The sequence below is a fragment of the Canis lupus genome, chromosome 13 (genome assembly GCF_048164855.1).
Source record: "Canis lupus baileyi chromosome 13, mCanLup2.hap1, whole genome shotgun sequence".
Classification (NCBI taxonomy): domain Eukaryota; kingdom Metazoa; phylum Chordata; class Mammalia; order Carnivora; family Canidae; genus Canis; species Canis lupus.
Window position 1 is genome coordinate 64,283,669 of NC_132850.1, and position 27,733 is coordinate 64,311,401.

General features: G+C 36.2%; 1 long non-coding RNA gene across 1 annotated transcript; it reads left to right on the top strand.

Annotated features, from left to right (window-relative positions):
* Nucleotides 1-27,657, top strand: LOC140602274 (uncharacterized). Its single transcript, XR_012005249.1, has 3 exons — nucleotides 1-151; nucleotides 26,030-26,211; nucleotides 27,375-27,657. It is a non-coding gene; the product is annotated as an uncharacterized lncRNA (long non-coding RNA).
* Nucleotides 27,658-27,733: the final 76 nt, after the last annotated feature.

Here is a 27,733-nt window from a genome sequence, read left to right on the forward strand (position 1 = left end):
GCTGACTCGGTCGGTAGAGCATGCCACTCTTGATCTCGGAGTCTTGGTTCAAGCTCCATCTCGGGCATAGGGCTTATTGATCGATCACACTAGTTGATCCTAGAAGGATGTAACTCCGGAACAGCCAGGTGGAAGACTTACATGGGGCAAGGTATGGAGAAAGGCCACGCGCCTTCCCTGCCCTCTCTAGGCCACCACTCTTCCCACATTCCCACATGCTCACCAACATGGCAGCTCTGGTTTCTTATCTTAAAATTGGAATAATGATAGGGAAGAGAGTGTAGGATTGATTACCAGATCAAATACCAAATAAGATAATAAGCTTACCACGTTCATCTGCTTTTACTATTATCACTATTCCTTTTATACCAGCATCTAAGAACTTGTGCGTGTGTATGTGTGTGTGTGTGTGTGTGTGTGTGTTGACCAAGATGACCTTAACATTGTCCTTGACTAAACTTTATCTAAGCTTGTTCCTTACTTTAGGCCCTGATTCTCCTTTTTTTTACAGCATGTAACTTAGAAAACTTTTAAGTTCTTTCTCTGTCCCTTTGAGATATAATTTTTTTTTGAGATGTAAATTTTTTGAAGTTTACACAGGTTCACAATCCAGGATTGTCTTTTTCAATGATCTAAGAGCCATCCCTTTGAAATGTAACCATCGAGGCAGATAGTGCTCCCAGATTTGTGGTTGGGTAAGAGCCTAACTTTTGTGGGCTCCTTGCTTCAAGTTGGAAAACTGCCTCTTGTCATGAAGATAAGAGTCAGTTAATTTTTCTTTGGATAAGGCCATTGAGAGAACACGGAGGATTTAAGATTCCCCTATTCCCTTTAAAAAAAAAAAAAAAACAAACTCTCCTGCCCTTTGTTTTGGTGTAGTTAAGCTCAGAGTCTGGTTGCTTGTGCTTATTGCAATTCCCTTGACAGAAGTCTTCCTCGCCTGGTTAACTTTATCTGGTAACTGTTTGGTTTGACAGCACTATGAGTTGAACAAGAATTTTTATACACGTATTTTTCTAAATCTTATAGTCTATAGGGCTTAGCACCTCAGATAACGAAACTATTTGCATATAGACAATTTTGCAGTAATGGATAGCTACGGATATTGATGAATAATACAGTCGTCTTTTTCCCTATTTCACATCAGAACATAGTCTGAAACTTGCACCTTAGTATGTTTTTTAAGCTCTAAATATTTTAATAATTTTTATCCAAGCAAATGAGCCAATTTATGAAAGTCGCTGATTTAAAAGTAAATGTTTCTCAAGTTTCTTTTCCCTAAATGAATCCGTAGACCCTTATCTCCATACTAAAATGTGTTCAGACTTCATCATTTATACTCTACTAAGAAGATTTCATTATAATAGTAAGATTATGTACCAAGTTGAACTACACTGTTTAGCTTATATATAGTTTCTGTGTTTTCAAAGGTAATTGTTTAGATTTAAAAGATTACCTACCAAACTGCTGAATACCTCTAATTTGCCATCTATGAGGAATAAGTACATATGAGTTAATTTTCAATAATCTTTGTAGTTCTTAATCAGCTTAAATATTATTAAAAGTTGAAATCAAACTTTCATCATATATCATGAATATAAGTAACTTCCTTAGAAAATACTATCTTATTAAATAATTATAATTTAATTTGGAAGCTAAATTAAAGAAGAATGTTTTAAGAAGCTGTATAGAAATTTTTGGTAGCAAAAGGACTGTTTTTCCTTTACTTTTATAGCTAGAGGACCTCTAGAGCCAAATTTCCAAAAAATTGGGAAATAATATTTTACAGCCCTTCTAGGTAACCATAAAGCTATGTCCATTGAGTACTTTCTAACACTCATCACGATATATGATATCAATGGAAGAAAAAGAATTCTGTATTTTATATAGAACTATGGGCTAATTACTATTAAGTAACTATTATACAGATTAATTTAGTCTAATACTAGGTTTGCTAATTTAAATATTCCTTGGCAATACAGTATTTTAAATAACAAGTGCTTGATACTAAAAACTTTTCTGCCACAAATTTTTAATGTTATAATTTAGCAAAAAAATAACAAAACAAAAAACATGCAACAAATAAAAAAATAGCTATATTTTTTTGTGAAAAATACTTCCTATTGAAGTTTAATCACAAAAAAAAACAGGAAATTTAAAGCCTCAGAAGGAACTCCAACTCTAAGATATAGAAGTTTTAAAATTGTATTTATTGCTAAGTACGAAGTGCTTATGTATTCCCATAAAATACTTTAATACTTAATAGACCAAATGAGATGCTTTTAGAAAAAGCAAAAGGGAATTGATATAGAGAAGAATATGTAAGGGATGGGGAAATAAACAGAGGAGAACGCTGACGCAGGGGCAGAGATAGGGTAAATACTGGTGAGAGACTGTGGTCTACAGGAGGAAATCAATATTCATGTGAACTCATGAGATGCTTTTATTCTGAAAATATTTTTAGATATAATCATGCATAGTTCTGAAAATAATTCAACAATTCATTAAATGCAAATTTTGGAAATCTTTAGTATTTATCCTGAACTATCACCCTAAAATTAAGAAATTATGCATGTCTTATTAAAAATGAGGAATTCGGGGCGCCTGGGTGGCTCAGCAGTTGAGCATCTGCCTTCAGCTCAGGGCGTGATCCTGGGGTCTGGAGTTGAGTCCTCATTGGACTCCCTACGGGGAGCCTGCCTCTCCCTCTGCCTGTGTCTCTGCCTCTCTCTGTGTCTGTCATGAATAAATAAATAACATCTTTTTGAAGCAATGAGGAATTCATTGGCTTATAAAAAATACTTATTTGACCTAAGTTTCAATTTCAAAAATAACAAAAAATTCATTTGAAAAAAAGAGCTAAATTTAAGTGAGCTCGTAATTTTAAATCCCTTTTTTCTTTTAAGATTTGTTTTAGAGAGAAAAAGAAAACATGAATGGGAAGGGCAGAGGGAGGAGGAGAGAGCATCTCAAGCAGACTCCCACTGAGTGTGGAGCCTGATGCAGGGTTCAATCTCTCAACCCTGAAATCAAGACCTGAATGGAAACCAAGTGTCAGACTCTTAGCTGACTACATGAGCCCAGTGCCCTATTTTAAATGCCTTTTTGATATAATAATATCTAACATACCTCTTTTCACATTAAAATATATTTCAAAACTCTAAATAACCTTTATCATTGAATTTTAGAGCCAGAAATAACTGCCATTATTACCTAGTTTAGCAACTGATTTTGTGTAAACATGATTTAGAAATATCACCCAAGTTAATATAATGTACTAATAGCAGATGTAAAACTAAACTAAGAACTTTTAATCCTTTAAAGGTTGATGGTTTTCTAACATTCCATAACATGTAGAAGTCCTGGAGATATTTTTTTCAGGACTGGAGACAAATTATGGTCAAGAAAATCAAAACTAAGAGTATTTTAATTTCATGATTAGTACAACCCAGCCTCCTTTTGTTTGGGATTAGTGAACTAGTTTGCCTATTGGTTCCTTTGTTCCTATTAGTTCTCCCAAGCCACTCGTCACGGGAAAAAGTGATTTCTTTTCAAAAATATAGATCAGTTCATATCCGTTACTTGCTTGAAATTCTCTAGCGTTCTCATCATACTTAGAATAAAACCCAAACTTTTTCTATGGCCTACAAGGCAAGATGTAATCCTATACTGACACTTTGACCTCATCTGCCACAAGCGCAGCAAAGGACGATCCTCCGACACCTCCTAGACTCTTCTGAGGACTTCTGATGTATGAGTCACTCCATACTTGCAGTGATTCTAGGAGACGGATATGCTATTCGTCCCACCTGACAGATTAAATAACTAAGGTTACAGGGACTAAATAAATTACCTGATGTTTTGAAATAGTGGAGCCAGTATTTGAGACCTTCTGACTGTAAGCTCTGTCCTCAGGGTCATGCTTGGTTTAGCTTTTTCCTTTCACTTCTGCAGCCAAGACTTGCTCCTCTTTGGCTTCTTCAGCAATCAAGATTACTCTCTTATCTCAGCCTTTTGAATAGCTTTTCTCTCTGTCTAGAATGCTATTGTCCCAGGTCATTGCATGGCTTCTTTTCATACATTTTTCAAGTATAAGTTAAAATATTATTTATTATTATTAATATATTATTATTATTACCATCATAGACTTTGTCATCTAAATAGTCTGTTTATACCCCCATTCCCATATACAACTCCCAACCTAGCTCCTGATCATTTATTAATTTTAATTTTTTTCTTAGCACTTAACATTTCCTGAAAATGTATTATTGTTCCTTATTTACACATGCAATATTGATAGCTTTTACTAAAATATATTCTAAAAATAAATAAATAAATAATAAAATAAAATAAAATAAAATAAAATAAAATAAAATAAAATAAAATAAATAAAATGTATTCTAAGGATGGCAATTCACTGTTCCATTTCCTCTTCTATACTCTTAGAATAGGTAAGTAAATATTTCTTAAAAGTAATTTTCTTATATTCAGATTAACTTTTGGAAAAATATATGCTTTAGAAAATGACAAAAATAATGTTGGATTATTATTTTGGGAAACTATACATGTTTTATTATAATTATTTCTTCTCCTTCACTCATCTATTTAGATAATTTATTGAATTACCATAAAATTTAACTTACTCTCTTGATTTTAACAATCACTTCTATGTTCCTTCAGACTATATTGTGTTCTTGTTTCCTTCATAGATACTCTACAAAAATAACAACAGGGAGATAAAAGATGTCCCTGTTATTAATACAAGGATTTTTGTCTAAGTTTGATACTCAAGGGATTGCATATGTATTCATAAAGAGTTTTCATAGACATAAACACTGTTAAAATGATATAATTACATGTGGCTACAGGTAGGGAGGTGACTACGTAAAGAAAGAAAAATGCAAAACTGAAATAGTGTTTTGTTTTGTTTTGCTATTCTTAAATATGGAAACCCAATACATCTAATGTTAAACCTTTTATCAACTTCATAACACATTATTCTAAAGCCATGGGGCTACAGAAAAGAAAACAAAACCTCTAAAGAGGTACCTTTGTTTGAAAATGTCATCTTTGAATTGAAATTGGGTTTCCATACCATTGCTTAAAGATGTTATTATTTCAGTATGTTTATGGATTCAGTAGCTGTAAACCAACATAGTGAGGATGAGTAATAAGTAACCTTAAATTGAGAATCTAAAACAGAACGGTAGATATAATTTTATTGTTATCACAGTAACTTTGTGAAATGGAAATCAAGATTGGAAAATGGCAATGCACTATGGATATTCTCTTTTCAAAAGAGATATACTTCTTAAGAGGAGAGAGAGAAGAAAATTTTAGTACTTGAAAGCATATTCCTTCATGGAAATATATAAATGTGAGGGTAGAAAGTTGCTGATAACCAAGGAGAGTAAGACTGAAATAATATGAATAAGGGAATATGCTATGTGCCTTTACAGAGATAGAAAAAAAGATAGTTTTTTAGAGAAGACAAAATTTTCATGGAAGTACTTCAAATAGGCAGCTCTACTGAGAATGTATCTGCTTAACATTTAGTGTCTGAGAATTTCTTCAATTATTTTGCCCATAAATTCTTCTCTCCGAAATCAGAATAGTAAGTTAGGGCAACTTCTCCATATTTAATTCTGACTTATCAAAAGAGAAAAAAAAAATATATATATATATATGTATTCTCAGTGCAATGATGTTTCCATAGAAGTGATGCAATATTTTTGTCTTTTAATTCTTGACAATCATAAAAGAAAAACCATGACATATTAAGATACATATCCCAAATAACACTAAGCAAAAGTTTAAATTAAAAAGTAATGAATCAGGATGCCTGGCTCAGGTTCTGATCCCAGGGTCCTGGGATGAAATCCCATGGGGTAGCCTATGTCTCTGGCTCTATCTCCTTCTGTGTCTCTCATAAATAAACAAATCTAAAAAAGAAAAGAAAAAGCAAGATTTTTAAAAACATACATACATAAATGTAATGAATCTAAACATTTCAGAGAAAAAAGTAAAGACTGATACTGAACATTGCCCAAAATGGGTCCATGTGTAAAGACTGATGCTGAACATTGTCCAAAATGGGTCCATGTGTAAAGACTGATGCTGAACATTGTCCAAAATTGGTCCATGTGTAAATCCTTATAGAAAAAGATCCAAGAAAATAATTTCAGAGGGCAACGTGTAGTTTATTCCTCTTACGAAGTTCATTGTATCATTAGCTAATGGAAGGACATTCTAGTATTTATTGCTGAAAAAAAAAAACACTAAAAGTCAAAGGTTAAATCTGTTATGAATTAATTTCATTTGTGAATCTGCGACTTAAGAAAGATTTCATAGGGAAACAGCTCGCTGGGCATCAACTGGGTCTGGGCCATGGTTGGGAGCTGGAACCACCTTTGATATCACGACACCATAACTCTCATAATTCATGCAGTTGTCAGTTAGATCCCCCCTCCTGGAGCTCTTGCTGGGACGCCAACCGGTAGACTTCCCATGTGGCTGTTGGTTTTGGCACAATAAGGTGACCGTATTTCAACGACGCCCATCCAACGAGTAGAGAGTCAGTGAGTCTACACGGCCTGGCAGACGTTACACATCCTCGTTTCCATCTCATGCCATTGGTTAGAATTGAGTTGTTTAGGCCAGCTTATATTTAAGGCAGGAGACTTAGATGCCTTCTTTCCATGAGAAGCTGATCAAAGGATATGTGCGTTTTAAATCCAACAAAGACGCTTTGAATTTTTTAAGACAATGAAATCTGTTTAACTTAGCATTTTCTGAATTTTTTTTTGCTCACGGTTTTCTCTGAGACGACACTAATTAACATCTTGAAGATACTATTCTAAAAAAAAAAAATCCCCTTAAGGAAGCTATTCTTTCAAGTACATAGTATCACTCTAAGTTTATTTGAGGAGCAGGAACTTAATGGATGGGATTAGAGTGACCTGCAATGCATTTCTAAGAAAAGCTCAGGCACACAAAAGTCTAAAACTATGCTCACATTTTGCCCATTCTGTAAAGAAGTAAGTGATGTTACCTTTTCCTTTTACCCTTGTCTTCAATTTAGTGCTCATCCATCTTTTTGCTATTAGTAAACCTTTAATATGTTTGAACAAAGCGGACACGGACGCACGTATGACTGGCAATGTGTTCCTTAAATAGGAAATAAGATCAATTGAGTAAAACAGCAGAAAAATCTTTAAATCATTCATAGGTCCATCAGTCTCTTGTTATTTTATAAATAGATATGTTTAGACCGGGTGCACTGGCTTGGAGACCCTAATGCAGGGGACTACAGAGGAGAGACTTCACCCCGGTAATATTTTACATCTTTATCTGAAAAGGAAGAAGAGGCACCTAGACTTGATTATGTCACAAGTTACTATTTTTATAAAATATGTTAGGTAGCCTGGACGTTTACCCGTGAGGCATTTTGTAACTCTCCCAGGAAGAGATGGGTTCCTCCTTTGTGTTTCCATAACATCTTGAGTAATTTCCCATCTCTTCAAAGAAACTTTTCCTCATTTACTTTTATTCCTGTCTGTATCTTCATCTCCATACTGGCTTTTTCCTCCCCAACCTAAATCTGTTTCTACCATATTTAAATGAAAATGAAATATCTACAATATGCATTTTCTGCTTACCATTAAATCATTTTGGTTACAAAGCAATGTATATTTTGCAGAACTTGTACTTCTGCAGATCTTTGTACTGATTGGATACAGTACAATCATCATTTTTTTCTTTGCCACATCATTGAAACTCGTCCTCCCCACCACTGAAAGTGTCCTTCTTAGGAAATGTAATGGTTACTCTCAAAATTTTTTATCATCTATCTTTTCTGTTGCATTTGACATGGTTGACCACAACTTTCTTCTCTTTTCCTGCCTTCTGTTAATGTTTAGATATCTCCAATCTCCCAATATAAATATACAGTATATCCAAAATCTGTGCTGTTTTTGAAATTTCATACCTCAGGAAATTATGCTTTAGTGCTTCTAGTTTTCCCAAGAATATCTCCTAAAAACTTGGAGTCTTTCTTGATACCATCTTCCTGTCACCTACCATTTCCTACCAGTCAGGAAGAATAATCAACTCTTCATCTATATTATGCCTTAATTTTTTTTTTTATTACTTTCCCTTTATGAAGTTAGGGTATCACTATTTTTTTTTGCTGTGGATTGTTAATAAAAAAAAATCTGCTTCTAATATCTCACTTCCTTCTGTCAAGCTCTCTCTATTCACCTAACTGATTCTAGAGAGAAAATCTTTACTTGCTGAAAATCACTGTCTACATCATATTGACAAACCTGCCATTTCCAGAACTCCATAATCTCTTTTCCTTCTCTGTTTGACATAATACCTCATCTACTGCAAACACTCTCCTTCCCCCCTTTTACCCGATAAATTCCCTGCCCTTGATGACTGGACTTAAAAATGACATGCTCTCAGAGTTCTCCCTACATCACTCCCATCTATATTATTAAGAGGCATTGATAATATGGTTTTATATTATCTTCTTGAAATATTTCAAGTATTTATTTCATAGATTCCTTGTAAACAGATTCCATAGTTCTTATTTTCCTAACCATAAATTCCAAAATGTATTTGCTTAATGAAAGAATATGGTTAAACAATAAAGTGTCACATTCTAATGTAATTATTTGTTCAATAAGTCTCCTTCACTTAATCACATTTAACGTACGAGAACCATGTTTTGTTTATTTACGATCCCAGTACACAGAATATAATGTGCACTTTTTAAACATATGTGGAATAAATGACAAGTGGAAAGGCAACATCTTGGAGAAAAAAAAAATAAAGCAACTCTGAAAAGAATGCCATTAATAATATTTTATTTATATTTAAATTTGGGTAGATAAGATCAAGAGGATGCTGGCAAAGCATTCGTCCTGTAAAAATGCAAAATACATTCTTTTTTTAAAAATACATTCTTTTATTTTTTTAAAATAATTCCAATATAGTTGACATACACCATAGTTTCAGGTGTACATATAGCGACTCGGCAGTTCCATGCATCACCCAGTGCTCATTACAAGTGCGTGCCTTGATCCCCGTCATCTATTTCACCCATACCCCCACCCACCCACCTCCCCTCCGGTAACTATTGATTTGTTCTCTAAAGCTAAGAGTCTATTTCTTGGTTAGTCTCTCTTTCTTTTGCCTTTGCTCCTTTTATGAGTGAAATCATATGGTATTTGCCTTTCTCTGACTTATTTCACTCAGCATAATTCTCTTCAGTTTCACCCGTGTTGTTGCAAATGACAAGATTTCATTCTTTTACATGGCTGAATGGTATTCCACTGCATCTATGTACCACGTCTTCTGTATCTCTGCATCTGTTGATGGGCACACGGGCTGCTTCCATAATTTGACTATTGTAAATAATCCCACTCTAAACATAGGGGTGCATGGTTCCCTCTGAATTCATGGTTTTGTATTTTTGAGATAAATACCCAGTAGTGTGATTACCGGATCATAAGGTAGTTCCATTTTTAAGTTTTTGAGGAAGCTCCCCACTGTTTTCTGCGGTGGCTGCACTAATTTTTATTCCCATCATCAGTGCACAAGTGTTCCTTTTCCTCTACATCCTCACCAATGCTGGCTGTTTCTTATGGTTTTGATTTTAGCCATTCTGACAGGTGGGAGGTGACATCTCATTGTGGTTTTGATTTGCATTTCCCTGATGATGGATGATGTTGAGCATCTTTTCGTGAGTCTGTTGGCCATCTGAATGCCTTTAGAGAAATGTCTGTCCATGACTTCTGCCCATTTTTTAGTTGGATTATTTGTTTTTTGGTTGTTGAGTTTTATAAGCTCTTTATATGTTTTGGGTACTGACCCCTTACTGGATATGTCATTTGCAAATATCTTCTCCCATTCTGTAGGTTGACTTTTGGTTTTGTTAATTGTTTCCTTTTCTGTACAGAAAGCTTTTTATTGTGATGAAGTCCCAATAGTTTATTTTTGTTTTGATTTCCCTGGTCTCAGGAGACATCTATAGAAAAATGTTGCTACGGCCAATATCAGAGATATTACTGCCTGTGTTTGTTTCTAGGATTTTTAATGATTTCACGTCTCACATTTAGGTCTTTAACCCATTTTGAGATTACCTTTTTGTATGGTATAAGAAAAAGTTCAGTTTCATTTGTTTGCATGTTGCTGTCCACTTCTCCCAACACCATTTGGCAAAGAGACTTTCTTTTTCCTATTGAGTTTTCTTTCCTGCTTTATCAAAGAATAATTGACCATGCAATGGTGGGTTTATTTCTGGATTTTCTATTCTGTCCTATTGATCTTTGCATCTGTTTTTGTGCCAGAACCATACAGTTTTGAATACTACAGCTTTGTAATATAACTTGATATCTGGAATTGTGATACCTCCAGCTTTGCTTTTCTTTGTTCCTTTAATTTTTTGAGGAGATATTTAATTTCATCCCTGTGCATACTTGTTTCACTGGCTGACTTTTTCTGTGTTACTTTTGCAATTTAACACTGGACTTACAAAAAAGTCACGGGAAATCTGTCATTTGGTTTTATTTCGCTTAACAAATAAGTTCTTCATAATGATATCTCAAAAAGAATGGAAGAGAATCAGTATAAATATGAATAAACTTTGGAAAAAGTTACTGTATTACCAATCAGAAACACTTGCTTCTGAAAAAGCATACTAAATGTTTAATGTAAAATTTAAAATGTAATATGTTAGGTAAAATAATGTAAGACTCTTTAAAATTCAGAATGAGTCTATCCCTAAAAGTATTTTATTTTATTAAAAATGATAATAAAATGCCATTTTATTAAAAATGCCATGCGTGAGACTCCATTTTATTAGAAATAGTATTTAATGTTGCTACTGATATAAAAAATGGAAAACAAATCATTTACATGGAAGTCCTGTGTCCATGGAAGCTTTTTTCTTATTTATATTCCCCTCAGTATGTAAGGCTTGATCTCATGCAAGGCTTGATCTCATGGCCAAAGACCAAGACCTGACCTGAGATCAAGAAGAGTCTGTATCTTAATCACTTGAGCCACCAGGAACCCTGTGGTAGCTGTCTTAATTCCTTAACTCTATACCAAAATTAGAACTCAGTAAATTTTCAGAATTTTTACTACTTTACAGAAGAAATTATCATTCCACCTAAAATCTGTTGTAGACCTAAAAGTACAAAAGAGGGAATTCATTCTGAGAGAGTAGAGCTTTTCCTGTGTTTTGTTTCTTAATATGCCCAAAGAATCTGGAACAGTGCAGGATGCTTAATAGCCACATAATACATATCTATTGAATCAAAATATCTGGTTTGAAAAGATAGTAATATATGAAGTGACCATCTAACCATCTAAACTATTATCAATGTCAAGGAGGAAATATAGCTATATAGCTATATAACTATATATATATATATAAAACTATATAACTATATATATAACTATATATATATATTTCTCTTCTTATTATCTGTGATCACTCATATCTCTATTGATACCACATTCAGATTCTCTCACAAGAGACTGTTAAATGACCAGCTTATAAATTTAATTCATTTTCAATCTATTACAAAAAAATCTATTAAAATTTAATAGAAATGTTTTTAAAAGTAATAACCACAAACACTTTTGTCACCACCCTAAATAACCACAAATATTTTTATGATTTCTAAGGACATGCTAGCTCTTCTCATTCACAAAACATGTGACATAATAAATATTTTGGAGGAAGGAGGCTTAATTAGGTAACATAAACACAGGGTCTCACATCACTAAAGGTTTGCACTGCCTCTACGATGTGTTGAAGCTCATTTTGGCAAAGATTAAGGGGACCCGTGAATAATCCTTCACTGTTTAGAAAACATGCTATTATCGTGCCTTTTTGTCTTTGGTCTCTTTGGTGCCCTTAGAGGGTAATCTGAATTCCTAAAGCAAGAAAGTCAGACTTGATTACTTTTCTAGCAACATTAAACTGTGCAACCACTTATCATAAACCTACCACAGGTCCTTTGCTCAGCTCTTTCCTCTAGAATGTCACTTTCCTTCAATTTGTTCACCTCACCCTTTCAATTCATTTAGGTCGATGGTCAAGTGTCAGATCCTTAAATAGGTCTTCCCTAGTTAATGCATCTTCCTCACCCCTGCTTTATTTTTTTTCATAACACTTATTGCTATAGAAATGTATGTATATTAATTTATTTTACTCTCTAACAATAGAATGTAAGCTCCATAGGGTCAGAAGCTTTTTCAATTATTTTTGGTGCTATATCCTGAATAGTTTATTAGTATGCAGTAAGCATTTTATCCATAGTTTTTAAGTAAAATAAGACATAAATAAACAAGAGGATAGATTAGGCATGAGAAAATTGGGTAAATCTTCACCAAATTAGGAGGGACTTTAAGAAATAGAATCTTACAAGATTCCATTCCAGCAAGAAGTAACCAAATATTGATTCCCTATATATCTTTACGGAGACCAAGTGGAGTACCATTTCTTAAAAGAGCCCTTTCTAAGTAAGGGAGAGAGAAGAATTTATCCCATAGCTTCTTGCTAAAACCTGCCTCCCATTGGTCAGTGTTCCCATGGGCATAAAGTACCTACACACGGCATGTCAAAACCTCTGCAGGCGGTCACTGGCGAAGCCGGGGCTTCTGCGGGTCCCTTCTGGCTGATGCTCTGCTGCAATGGACTTGCCTTGTTGATCAGTGCGGCCAATTTGGGGCTCTTAACCAGTGGCAGTAGCAGCAGCAGTAGTGACCTGGGTTCTTGGTCACTTTAAGCTTCTGTAGGATCATAACATAAAATATTTAGGTTCTTGTTAGGTTCAGACTGAAATACGATAATTTTTTTTCTCATAACAGCTTCTCCTCATGCTCAATTTCAAACCCAAGTTTGACTGAGTAAGATATTTTGAAAATGTGAGTTAGTGATCTGACCTCCAAACGATAAACAGATTTTTAAGGTTCATAACTATGATACGCGATCCAAGAGTTCATGACAGGCCAAACATTCACTAGTCTAAATCTCTAAGATAATTTGGCTTCTACAAGTGTTTGAGTTACATTAGTTTATCAATTCCATAGCCCTGGTCACTAAATGTCCACTTTGTGGATTCATTTTAAGGAAATTTTTATTTGCCTACTGAGGGAATGTCCTCTCTAATCTAAGACTGGCTCTTCACAGAAGAAGCGGTACGAAGTAAATTGCTAAATATTTTGGAAAGCATTAGGAAGGTATAATTACAAAGGTTTGAAACAGAGGGTTTGCTAATATCTTTAATTACTGGTGTGAGTTAAGTAGTAAGCATTGAGGAGGCGGCCACCATGTACTCAAACCTACCTACTTATTATATCTTGTTTAGTTGTTGAATCCAATGAAGTATAAGCTCCATTAAGACAAAGAATGCCTCTATTTTATTCATCCATTATATACTAGGTCCCTAAAACATATTTATTGTGAATCACTAGCTCCTTAGAGGCGGTCTAAATAAACGCCTCTTTCCTGCTCATTTTGCCAATCTAAATAATGTTGTCCATCCTCAGTTTTGTGTTCTGATTTCTTGTGCAAACACATATATTTTTTTTAAGATTTTATTTTTCTTTAGTTTATAGAAAGAAAATGTGAGCAAAGAGGGGTGGGAAAGTTCAGGGGAAGAGGGAGAGGGAAAAAATCCCAAAGAAACTCCTTGCTGAGTTTGGAGCCCAACTCAAGCTCAATCTCACAACCCATGAGACCATGACCTGAGCCAAAATCAAAAGTCCACTGCTCCACCGAATGAGTTTCCCAGGCCTTCCTCCATCTTTTTTTTTTTTTCATCTTTTTTTTTATATATATGTTTGTCTTCTTTCTCCCTCTCCTCTTCTATGTAAATATGCAAATATACACATATGCCTATACAAGCATAATATATATATAGTATATGTTCTACAATATACTTTAATACATGTCATATATATGGATGTATATATTAAGTTCCCCCAATTAGAATAAATACAAATTATTATTTAATGCATTGTGGAGTGATTAATACTAAGATTTGTCTTATGACCCAAAGAGTCGTCTTTGAATTTGAATTTACCCATTTCAATCTTGGGTTTCTTTTTTCAGTGCAAACACACTACATTGTTTAAAAACAAAACAATGCTTGGATAAAAATTTGTTACTGACATGACAGGAGTTGTATCAACCCTAAAAATTAAGTCTAATAACCTAGATGTAAGTGAAAATAAACAGATTAAACAGGGTCTTTAACTTCTCTCTTCATAATAATCATCCATAAATACTGTCCAGAAAAATGTCCTTGGAAATGCTTGGTCTCTGGACTCTGACAGACTTGAATTTGAAATGTGATCCACTATTTTCTTGTGATGAAACTTTAACAAATGTTGAATCCTTAGTTTCCTCAACCAATAAACAGATATATTTATTGGACCGCATTTTCAGTGATAGTGTGGGATCAGATAGAAAAATCATGTGGTATACAGAGTAGATATGCCACATTTAGATATTTATACAAAAGACACAAAACCATCAAAGTATTTATACATAATTTAATTACTTCTTTTGACACTCTCCATTTGTGAAATCCTAGGTCATTCTCTTCTCTTAAGTTGACTTTTCCTCTTCTGCAGAAGAACAATATAAGGATGATGTTGAATTTCCATGGCTGGGAAAAGAGTCTGTATACATAAACATCTTTTTAAAAATATTTTATTTATTTATTAATGAAAGACACAGAGAGAGAAGCAGAGATACAGGCAGAGGGAGAAGCAGGCTCCCCATGGGGAGCCCAATGTGGGACTTGATCCCAGGACTCCAGGATCAAGACCTGAGCCAAAGACAGACACTCAATCACTGAGCCACCTGAGCGCTCCTACACACACATTTTAAATGAGAATGTTTCCATTTTTAAAAGTTTGGGCAGAGATCCCAGAAGTGTGGAAAGGTAAAATGAATGCTACTTTTCTTAAGTCATAGTGGATAGAATATTTTGAAATGGGTCTGTGACCCTTTGATGTACCTACATACTGTATATCAAAACCTCTCCAGGCTGTCACTAGGGAAGCCAGGGCTTCTGTGGGTCCATTCTGGCTGGTGCACTGCTGCAATCAACTTGTTTATTATTCAACTCAGAACATAAATGAGATTTGTTTGATAGTTGTAGAGATTGGAGAGCATGAATTTATTTCAGAGGAATTGCCTGTCTACCGTGCTTTTGGAGATAAACCTGTAACACTTCAAGCTATGTGAAGGAAATTTCAAGATAACTACTTGTGGACTTTGGCATGTTGTGCTTTGGAGATGCAATAGTCCAGGGAATGATATCTGACTCGCTTTTGAAATGTCTAGCTTGGTATTTGTTTTGGGGCTGAAGAACAGGAAAGGATGCTTAAGAATTCAGGGGCCATCCTCCAAAGTAGGACCAACTATGAACTATTCTGAAAAGAACCCCACACCAGAGGTCCTTGTTCCCAGAGGCTAGTTGATACCAGCAGAACAATGTTGGCATGTATATTTAGATAAGAAACCAACGTCTAGGTTGTAAGCATCAATTAGAGGCGGTATTTTCTGCAACAAATAGCAGTCCAGCAGTCCCAGGCTACAATAGGAGGTGGAGAGAAAAAGGTGATCCTGTGCCTTGATACGTACAGGCTCCCTAGGGAGAAGGAAGACCAAGTTAGGGAAGAAGGATATTCAGAACTGAGAGTGTAAGCATTTTGTTGTTGTTGTTGTTGTTGTTGTTGTTGTTTACACAGGACTGGACATTTTATTTTTTTATAAATTTATTTTATTTTATTTTATTTTTGTTTTTTGTTTTTTTTTTTTTTTTTGGATTCAAAAATACTTTTTTTTTTTTTTAATTTATTTTTTATTGGTGTTCAATTTACTAACATACAGAATAACCCCCAGTGCCCGTCACCCATTCACTCCCACCCCCCGCCCTCCTCCCCTTCTACCACCCCTAGTTCGTTTCCCAGAGTTAGCAGTCTTTACGTTCTGTCTCCCTTTCTGATATTCGCCACACATTTCTTCTCCCTTCCCTTGTATTCCCTTTCACTATTATTTATATTCCCCAAATGAATGAGAACATATAATGTTTGTCCTTCTCCGACTGACTTACTTCACTCAGCATATATAAATTTATTTTTTATTGGTGCTCAATTGCCAACATATCAAATAACACCCAGTGCTCATCCCATCAAGTGCCCCCCTCAGTGCCCGTCACCCAGTCACCCCCACCCCCGCCCACCTCCCTTTCCACCACCCCTTTTCGTTTCCCAGAGTTAGGAGTCTCTCATGTTCTGTCTCCCTTTCTGATATTTCCCACTCATTTTTTCTCCTTTCCCCTTTATTCCCTTTCACTATTTTTTATATTCCCCGAATGAATGAGACCACATAATGTTTGTCCTTCTCCGATTGACTTACTTCACTCAGCATAATACCCTCCAGGTTCCTCCACGTCAGAGCAAATGGTGGGTATTTGTCGTTTCTAATGGCTGAGGAATATTCCATTGTATACATAGACCACAGCTTCTTGATCCATTCATCTTTCGATGGACTCCGAGGCTCCTTCCACAGGTTGGCTATTGTGGACATTGCTGCTGTGAACATCGGGGTGCAGGTGTCCCGGCATTTCCCTGCATCTGTATCTTTGGGGTAAATCCCAGGCAGTGCAATTGCTGGGTCGTAGGGCAGGTCTATTTTTAACTCTTTGAGGAACCTCCACACAGTTTTCCAGAGTGGCTGCACCAGGTCACATTCCCACCAACAGTGCAGGAGGGTCCCCTTTCTCCACATCCTCTCCAACATTTGTGGTTTCCTGCCTTGTTGATTTTCCCCATTCTCACTGGTGTGAGGTGGGATCTCAATGTGGTTTTGGTTTGTATTTCCCTGATGGCAAGTGATGCGGAGCATTTCCTCATGTGCGTGTTGGCCATGTCTATGTCTTCCTCTGTGAGATTTCTGTTCATGTCTTTTGCCCATTTCATGATGGGATTGTTTGTTTCTTTGCTGTTGAGTTTAATAAGTTCTTTATAGACCTTGGATACTAGCCCTTGATCTGATACGTCATTTGCAAATATCTTCTCCCATCTGTAGGTTGACTTTAGTTTTGTTGACTGTTTCTTTTGCTGTGCAGAAGCTTCTTATCTTGATGAAGTCCCAATAGTTCATCTTTGCTTTTGTTTCTTTTGCCTTTATGGATGGATCTTGCAAGAAGTTGCTGTGGCCAAGTTCCAAAAGGGTGTTGCCTGTGTTCTCCTCTAGGATTTTGATGGAATCATGTCTCACATTTAGATCTTTCATCCATTTTGAGTTTATCTTTGTGTATGGTGAAAGAGAGTGGTCCAGTTTCATTCTTCTGCATGTGGATGTCCAATTTTCCCAGCACCATTTATTGAAGAGACTGTCTTTCTTCCAGTGGATAGTCTTTCCTGCTTTGTCGAATATTAGTTGACCATAAAGTTCAGGGTCCACTTCTGGATTCTCTCTTCTGTTCCACTGATCTCTGTGTCTGTTTCTGTGCCAGGACCACAGTGTCTTGATGACCACAGCTTTGTAGTACAACCTGAAATCTGGCATTGTGATGCCCCCAGGTATGATTTTCTTTTTTAATATATTCCCCTGGCTATTCGGGGTCTTTTCTGATTCCACACAAATCTTAAAATAATTTGTTCCCGCTCTCTGAAGAAAGTCCATGGTATTTTGATAGGGATTGCATTAAACGTGTGAATTGCCCTGGGTAACATTGACATTTTCACAATATTAATTCTGCCAATCCATGAGCATGGAATATTTTTCCATCTCTTTGTGTCTTCCTCAATTTCTTTCAGAAGTGTTCTGTAGTTTTTAGGGTATAGATCCTTTACCTCTTTGGTTAGGTTTATTCCTAGGGATCTTATGCTTTTGGGTGCAATTGTAAATGGGATTGACTCCTTCATTTCTCTTTCTTCAGTCTCATTGTTAGTGTATAGAAATGCCACTGACTTCTGGGCATTGATTTGTATCCTGCCACGCTACCAAATTGCTGTATGAGTTCTAGCAATCTTGGGGTGGAGACTTTTGGGTTTTCTGTGTACAATATCATGTCATCTGTGAAGAGGGAAAGTTTGACTTCTTCTTTGCCAATTTGAATGCCTTTTATTTCTTTTTGTTGTCTGATTTCTGAGGCTAGGACTTCCAGTACTATGTTGAATAGCAGTGGTGAGAGTGGACATCCCTGTCTTGTTCCTGATCTTAGGGGAAAGGCTCCCAGTGTTTCCCCACTGAGAATGATATTTGCTGTGGGCTTTTCGTAGATGGCTTTTAAGATGTCGAAGAATGTTCCCTCTATCCCTACACCCTGATGAGTTTTGATCAGGAATGGATGCTCTATTTTGTCAAATGCTTTCTCTGCATCTAATGAGAGGATCCTATGGTTCTTGTTTTTTCTCTTGCTGATATGATGAATCACATTGATTGTTTTACGAGTGTTGAACCAGCCTTGTGTCCCAGGGATAAATCCCAGTTGGTCATGGTGAATAATCTTCTTCATGTACTGTTGGATCCTATTGGCTAGTATCTTGTTGAGAATTTTTGCATCCATGTTCATCAGGGATATTGGTCTGTAATTCTCCTTTCTGGTGGAGTCTTTCTCTGGTTTTGGAATTAAGGTGATGCTGGCCTCATGGAACAAATTTGGAAGTACTCCATCTCTTTCTATCTTTCCAAACAGCTTTAGTAGGATAGGTATGCTTTCTTCTTTAAACGTTTGATAGAATTCCCCTGGGAAGCCACCGGGCCCTGGACTTTTGTGTCTTCAGAAGTTTTTGATGACTGCTTCAATTTCCTCCCTGGTTATTGGCCTGTTCAGGTTTTCTATTTCTTCCTGTTCTAGTTTTGGTAGTTTGTGGCTTTCCAGAAATGAGTCCATTTCTTCTAGATTGCCTAATTTATTGGCATATAGCTGCTCATTTTAATGCCTAAAAATCATTTATTTCCTGAGAGCACATGAAAATATAAAAGTTGATGAGAATATGGTCCATGGACATGGGTAAAGATATTTACCTTTTTTGCTGTAATATATACAATTCTTTTAGTAAATATTTCCATGAACTTAAATGCACCATAACATTGGAGTTGAGCAAATGGACTCAGTTATGCTCGCTTTTTTTTTTTTTTTTTTTGAAATTGACTTTATCACTCATCAGGTGAGCTAGGATTTCAGGAGCATGATGTAGAGAAGGTATCATAGATAAGGCCTTGTAATTCGTAGTAGGCACTGGGATGAACCACCCAGATCTCTCAAGGAAGGACTTGTTGCCCAGTAAGAAATACATTCAGTGGACATCTCCTTTGGAGACTGCCTCAATAAAAGAACCACTTTGTCCAATGTTACCCTCTTCTCATAAAAGCCCATATCTGGACTGGTAAAATGGTACAGCTACTTCTACCTACTATGGAAAAATCTGCTTGACAACAATTAGTTTGGGGCTGTCTACCAGGTTGACCAAAGTTTTTTTCAGGTCTACATTGTACTTTAGCTTCTTTCTTTTATTTCCCCTTCTTTTCATAGGTACTGATCCCTATCACCATGTAGTCAAATATGTCTCAGTACTTGCTTCTAGACAACCCAACAACAGTAACATATTTAAGATGGGGTTTTTACCTGGATTATTTGTTGGTTGGCTGCAGTGAAGATTCTATCAATGACACAGGTGAAGCATAGACAGACCTCAATATAAAGTGACAATCAGTTATAAAAATCATTCACCGGCATGACTTTTGATTAATATGAGCTCAAGCAAATAGTTGCTCCAATTGCAGTTGTGATGCCAGTTGTAGTATTTTCTTCCTGCAGCAGTCTTGTATGACCCCGGGTAGGTGATATGAGCCAATGATTTGGTGGATAAATTATTTTCTATCCCAGTTAGCAAAGAAGATAAGAAGCACTTTAAATTCACATGGAAAGGAAAAAAATAAATATCTACAGTTATTTTCCCAGACTGTATTAACTCTCTCATCCCCTAACATAATAGAGTCTGAAAAAAAAAAATACGGGCTATTTAGACATCCTGCAATGTATTACACTAATCCATTACATTAATGACATTATACTGACAGTCTGGATGAGCAAGAGGTAGTGAGCAACCTGAAGTTATTGGTAAGACACATGAGCTCCAGAAGTGAGGGATAAACTTTATAGATCTGGACAGATGCATACATTTTAGGAGTCCAGTGGCATGTCTAGATATGCCTTCTAAAGTAAAAGCTAATTATTATATTTTGACTCTCCTAGCATGAAAAGGATGAATATTGCCTGTTGAGTCTCTTTGGGTCCTAATTCAGCATATTCCATAGGTAGGAACACTCTCTGCTCCTCTGTGACTGTGTGACCTGAAGGGCTCCCCACTTCGAGTGGAACACAGAGCAGGGAAGAACTGTCCAGGAGGCACAGGCTGTGTCTTAAGAAACCCTGCTACATGGGCTACATGGATGAACAGACCCTTGTAGTGTAGGAAGTGGTAAAAGAGATTGGTTCTAGAAAGAGAAAAGTGGAGTCTCTACTCACTGTCTAAATTCTTAACCATTCAGAGGAAATACTGGATAGCTCTCTTTTGACATCAAGCATCTTCATATCAGGCTTTACAAGATTCATGGAAAGTGGGAGAATCTTAAACGCCATGGTTCCAACATTGACAGGGATCATAAATAATATCAGTAAGTCCATAGAACTACTCACCCAAGGTAGTGAGATTGGACAGATTGTGATTCAAAACAGAGAAACCAAGATACGACATTAGTCTCTTGAAGCAGTACATATGCCGTTTTAGAAGATTATTGTTATATTCCTACAGACAATTCTATTTTTAAAATTGGCAGATTTGGGAACAAATGAAGAAATTGTGATATTAAGTAATTTGGCTACTACCACATGTCTTGTTCTGAGAGTTCTTCGTACTGAGGATGAATTCTCTTCTCATGTTTAGTCCTGCCACTCTTAGCTCTTGACTTAGAATCAGGTCACAGTCTGTACCCAGTATCCCAGATGGAAGTATTGATCTGCAGTGTTCAGTTGTGTCATCTCCAGAGTTTTTTAATCCAACAGATGATGTGACAAATAATGATATTCCCCAAAAGGAAGAGAAAATTTTGACATATATGCAATTTTTAAACATAAAAAAAAAGAAGAAAAACTATGGCTAAATTTCAAAGACATAATGTTGACCAAAAAGTAAGATAGTATAGTATACTTTATAAGTTCAAATTTATAAAAAATATTCAAAAACAGGCAAGACTAACAAAATGAGTGATATAAGTCAAAATTGTAGTCACCTCAGGTTGAGGAAAAGTTGGGGCTTTAAGATGAAGGAGAATGAAGGAACACTTTAGAAATAGTCTGTGTCTTGATCTTGGTGATAAATACATGAGTGATTTCACATGTAAAAATGCATAAAGATATACAGTTAAGATTTGGGCATTTTATGTATGTCTCAAAAGTATTGAAGATGAAAAAGTAAAAACAACGACCTTAGGAAAAAAAAAAAAAACAGTGGGCCTCACACACAATGAAATATTGAAAGATACTGGGAATTTGTACTTTATCAGGTCACATTTAAGACCAGTTCTGCACACTGGTCCCAGACCTAATTCCTAATGTCCGCCATTCCCAGGCAAACCATTTATGAGGTTTTTTGAGTTATTTTTTAAGTTAATGCTATACTTAGGATAAAACCTCATTGTGGCTCCAAAGTTATCATACATAAACACTCTTCAGCATAAATACTTAAATATTTCTCCTAATGATTATGCCTAGTTATAAAATAAATTAGTTATAATCTTGCCTTTTTGAAAACGCTTTATTTTCCCAATGAAATACTTATTTATCTGCTTAATGATTGGCTATTAATTATAAATATTAGATTTTCATATTAAAATGATTTTATACTCAAAGCAGGGATCTTCTTCACGTAGTGAATTTTGGTATATGAAGATTAAGACTTAGGATGTTCATGCACATAGCTGAATTATAACTGGGAATGAAAAGCCACTAATGAAATTTCTGGCTCACATCCTTAGGAACAGAAACAAATTTGGTAGTTATGTGACAATATCTCACTCTTGACACTTTTGCCTCACATATTGAATGTTTTGAGCTATGTGATATAATTTTATGCCTCTCTTAAATCTCCAAACTAGTGTCTTAATTCTGGAATTAAATAAAAATTGGTAGTATAATCCCCTGAATTGGAGGCAAGGAATGGAGAAGTGAGTGATTTTAAATAAAAGGAAATGTTAATTGTACGATTTTGGGTTTTTTGGTATGTTTACAATTCGAGTGCCTGATCATTCTATTTTTCAAAAACATTGACTCTCACAGATAATTAATACAATTTAAGTTTTATTGTTTTTTAAGATTTTATTTATTATTTATTTATTCATGAGAGACACAGGGAGAGAGGCAGGATCCCCAAGGGGAGACCGATGCAGGATCACGCCCTGAGCCAAAGGTGGATACTCAAGCCACCCAAGAATCTTGAGTTTTATTGGGTTTAAAGGAATTTAACTAGGTATTGTCCCATTATATATCCAAAGACAGCCATTAAGTATTTAAATCTTATTAAAAATGTACCTTACTATATAGGTGTCTGTGAATAATTGGGCAGCTTTTCACTGTAGCGGAATACCAAGAAACCTTTTCCATCACCTTGCTATTTTAGCACCTACGTAACAATCTTCTTCTAACCTGCACTTTTAATTTTCATTTTCTTAATTTGCATCTATTAAACTGTCTAATTTAAATTCATAGTTTTTCATTAAAAAGACTTAAGCAATGATACAGGAAAGGTACTCTTGGGGACTTTCTTTATTCAATATTTGTCACCTATGAATTTCATCCCGTACTAAGTCTTGGGTAGAAGTTCATTCTTAGCTATATATTTCTATAAGTGCAAATACATTCCATGTAAAAAGAACACCAGATGTTCTAAAATTTATTTCTGTCTTAAATTAGCACTGTGATCACTCTTAGAATAACACTAGAAATTATATACATAAATATTGTGAAGAGGGGCCGGGCCAGTTGTAGGCTTAAAGACTTTTTTTTTTTTTTTTTTGGTATATGTCCCACATCTACACTGAACACCAACAATTGTATGTAGTTTGCATCTACTGATTTTTTTCACCTGTGCCTTTATCTGTAAGCTATTTTGAGCTACTTATTTTTTATTTATACATATATTCCTACATGCTGATTTTTTATCTATCTATATGTACACACATACATATACACACTTTCATATATATACTTTTTAGATAGATATATAGATACACATATCTACACAAACATGCATGTACAGGTATACAAATACATATATTTATACACTTTTTAAATTAAAAGAGTATAATATTAGTTTAAGGGTACAATATAGTGATTCAACACTTACATACATGCTGATTTTATATAGTCATTCACAAATACACACAGGTGTTTTACAGATATATAAAAGTTTGGTTTTAATTTATATGTTAGTAAAGATGACATTGACCTTGACAAGAAGATAATAAAAGTAAAGTTACAATTTCTAAAATTATTTTTTTAATGATTTTGTATTTTTTCAAGATTTTATTTATTTATTCATAAGACATAGAGAGAGGCAGAGACACAGGCAGAGGGAGAAGCAGGCTCCATGTAGGGAGCCCGACGTGGGACTCGATCCCAGGACTCTGGGGTCACGTCCTGAGCCAAAGGCAGGTGCTAAACTACTGACCCGCTCAGGCAACCCACAATTTCCAAAATTCTAATATTTGTTACTTATCTAAATTTAGAATATTAAATTTACTTTGCCTTCTGTATGCAAATATTGTGCTCATGTCTAGGTGTGATAAAATAGCATCTTTGTCTACAAAGAGGTGTAACCGTGAGGAACTTACACTGTAGAAGAGGAAATCTGTAATATCCTTTTTGTGTACATTTTGAATTCATGATAACCCACTGCTGTGCTTTTGTGGCTTCAAGTTGGGAATGCCGGTAATAATTTTTGCAATATGTAGTCTAGTCTAAGTAACAAGATTTGATGAAAACTGAATCTAGGTGTTCTAGAAAGATTCCTTATTGATAATTTGAAATTGGAATTACGAGGTCTTATATTTACCTGTACCTTAACAGGACAAGTATAAATTTAGGACCCGTGATATAGTCATGCTCTCCAAATAGTGAATGTTAAGAAGCAGAGAACTATGTTCTGAGTAATCAGAGAAATTCTCACTGAGCTTTCATACTAGAAGGCAAGAACTTTTATCACATAATCATAAAATCAATCATCATTAAAACTTGAGAGCTCTTATTAAAAAGAGAGAAAGCGAGAAGCGTGCTGGACATGCTGACGTGCTAGTTACTGGAGGGTGTGCTGTAGGCGCTCAGCGTGTTCCTCTGTGAAATGGATGGGTTGGTCCCGCGACCTCTCTACCTTTCTTCCTAAGCATTCTTTATAGAATTGCTAACCCGGTGCTTAGGCCGTGTGATAAAATGTAGTTCTATATTACATATAAATAATAATATGCACAAAAATAAGTTGGATGCTATTATACTTTTTGGCCTGTTTTATGTTAACACAAACTGACATATTTTGACTTAAGCAATACTTAACTATTTGGAAATGTAGGTGTAAGTAGAGGATAAGGTGCTGATAAAGATGCCGTGATTTACTGAAATGAAAATTATTTTTTTATTTGTTTTATTTAAATGGCACTTGATGAAATGAAAATTATTTTTTGTTGAGGGTTTTGAGAAATAAATTATATATATAATATATAAAATATATAAATTATAATATATATATATTTCCTAAGCGATATGTGGAATATCTAATAAACAGAAAGGAAAGTGTTATAAAAGTCTGAACCCATTCTTCACTTACTTACTGGGTTGGAATCCGACACTGCACCGAAATTGAAGTAGACTCCCAAGCCCGCAGTCAGGTTGTGCTTCTGCTTTCTCCATAGAATCCCAGCCCCTTGGGAGCATTTTCCTCTCACTGAGCTACATCTCAATCAGCAGACAATTCGCCGCGGAGACTCAGTTTGAATTCTTGCTTCATCTAGTCACACTCAATTGAACCTAGAGGCCTGTGATCATTAAAGGCTGCTGCTCTCTCCTGACAGCTTCGTGGAAGCCGTCCAGAGCTACTCAGTATCCGAATTTCACATTCCCTTGAAATTGGAGCTGCACACCGTGCAGTGCTGTGACCTTTTCCTTTTCTTTCCCCCTCTGCGGTTTGAGAGGTACAGGCACATCAGAAAAATTTCACTGAGGACAATCACATAATAAAAGAAAAAAAATGATAGGAAAGGTCATAGCATCAGTGGAGATTAATTTAGTCCAGGTAGGCAGCTCTATCCTGTGTATTATTAAATGTTTGGGATTCGGAGATTGTGGGAGGTACTGCTTTTGTTTGGAGTTATTTGGGTGGAAATATTTGAATATTAGAACTGTTTGCTTTTATTCAGGCAAATGTAAGCTCCAGTTTTCGGTGGGTTTGTTGGGTTTTTTTGATTGACAGCTCAGAGAACCAGTGTAATCTATAAGCAACTGTCCTTAATTGACTTCAAGCTGTGACTCAGCTCACTTCGAATGACGTCTTCCATATCCCTTGTTTTATGGATGATACCCTATCTTCTAAACCAAATTAGATTTTTTTTCTATTTCTAAGTTATGACCTAGTGGCCCAAATAGCTATTAGTAGTGCACCCTTGATCAATTCCCATGTAAGCAAAGGCGAGAATTTACTACAGACCCAAAAGCCCCTTCTTACATGGGTTCGTATCCTTGGACACTACACAGCCTGTGTATTTGTAGTGGTCGTTTGGGGCATCAGTGAAGAATAAAGCTGAGGGAAAGATGGAGATGGAGGGTGTGTGTGTGTCCCTGGAAGGATATTTAAGAAAAATTACTAAAGGCTAAGGATCTAATCCTCCCTAACTCAGTTAATAATATCCCATTTAGATGATCATTTCCCTTTCTAGGTGGATGAATGTGGGCACCTGGATTTGCAAATGAGTCTCCTGGGCTCACAGGAAAGAAGAGGGAAGAGAGCAAAGGAAGAGAAAGAGGCACAGGTGTACTGGTCCCGGCACTTGTGTCCCCAAGCAGGATACTCACCGGAGGCAACCTCCGAAAGACAAGCGATGATGGTTGAGGATTTGGGGTGAGCTGCACAGGAGGATCACTTTGAAGCCAGGTGTCCCCACTGTGAGGAGAGACTGGCGATCCTAATGGCCTGGGAAGGATCGCAAGTCTGAGACTGGAGACGCTTTGTGGGTTACAACAGTAGGATGCCCGGGTTCCAGCAGGAAACTGAAGGATTAAAGAAGAGATCTATTCCTTGACCTTTTCCCCTAAATTGTTGATGGGCTCGGCCATCCATCCATAGCTCCTGATGCTAAATGAAGGCCAATTGCACATGACCAGGACAGAACAAGGCAGACGCTGAATGCAGGGTCCACAGAGTGGAGGCCAGGAGCAAAATGTAGACTATATATGGAAAAATTGCTTAATTTCCTGAAAAGAAAATACTTTCTCAAAATTCAACTTTCATTCACTATAACACCAAGGAAACATTTAGTGAATAAGAGCTTTACACATGATGGGCTTAAGTCAGGCAAGGAAAAAGGGTCTTTGAGGAGCTGGCCTGGGGTGGGGGGAGCAGTAGGGCTGATGCTATTGGAGTCAGGTCCCTTAGGGAGACAAAGCACTTCAGCAAACCCATAGAGCAGTGCAGGAATCGCACGAAGATAACTGGGTCTCATAGCTGACCTAAATCCGTAAGTTGAGTTGTACATAAATTCTTACAACTATTTTCTGAGCTCTATTTTTCTGAGTCTGCTGAGACCAGACTCTAAGGTGCCTGTAAGGGGACTGCATGCTGGTTCACCTGCTGGCTGCGTCCGGATCACCTGGGGCAGATCGATACTATGGATTCCCGGTCCTTACCCAGAACCCACGCCACCGGGATCTCCAGAAGGGGAATGCGCAAATCTGTAGATTTAACGATTTCAGCAGTTTTCTCAGGATAGAACCTGCACAAGGGCGCCATGAGAGGACAGGACAGGACGGGACAGAGCAGCTAAAGGTGATGATGTGCAAAACCCACATCTACCCTGCAGGCAAAATGCAGGCCCAGAGTCTCCAACAGACCACCCAGGAGGACCTTCCAAACCTTGTCCTCAGAGTGGATAAAGTCAGTTCCTGAGCCACACTCTTTCTTCTGTGTGATTTAATCCTTTTTCTGGTGTTCTAAAAACACACACAAACACTATCCCTGAAGGTGCTTTTGTACTGAGATAAATGTGATGCTTTATTGATTTACAGGAAAAAATAGCTGCATTGGAAGAAAGGCAAGGAATAGGCGAAGAGAAATAATATCTGGACCTCGCGTGATATTTTCTCAACTTATAAACCAGGTTTTCCAACATAATATGCATTCATGCTAACGACAACCTGAGGAGGTTAAAGAACCATCCTTCCATTCACTCTGTGGGCTGAACTGGGACCCTGCTTCGGTGGCTTGTCATTGGAGAAATATGATTGGTGTCCCTACACCATCTGTCATCAATGTAGACAATTATTTCGAATTAATAGAAACATAATTGAATAAAGGAGTCTCGTTTCTTAAGAAAGAAAAAATGTGTACCTGCATGTTTACTCAGTAAACTAACTTAAGAAAAAAA